We start from the raw sequence: 360 nt of genomic DNA, 5'->3' as shown, positions 1-360 counted from the left end.
AATCCCTTATGATTATACAGTAGAAGTGAGAAATAGATTTAAGGGCCTAGATCTGATGGATAGAGTGCCTGATGAACTATGGAATGAGGTTTGTGACATTGTACAGGAGACAGGGATCAAGACCATTCCTATGGAAAATAAATGCAAAAAAGCAAAATGGCTGTCTGGGGAGGCCTTTACAAATAGCTGTGAAAAGAAGAGAAGCAAAAAGCAAAGGAGAAAAGGAAAAATATACGCATCTGAATGCAGAGTTCCAAAGAATAGCAAGAAGAGATAAGAAAGGCTTCTTTAGCGATCAATGCAAAGAAATAGAGGAAAACAACAGAATGATAAAGACTAGGGATCTCTTCAAGAAAATCA

The sequence above is a fragment of the Bison bison genome, unplaced genomic scaffold, assembly GCF_000754665.1.
Source record: "Bison bison bison isolate TAMUID 2011002044 unplaced genomic scaffold, Bison_UMD1.0 scf7180017864043, whole genome shotgun sequence".
NCBI lineage: Eukaryota > Metazoa > Chordata > Mammalia > Artiodactyla > Bovidae > Bison > Bison bison.
Note: the sequence above shows the minus strand (reverse complement) of the source record.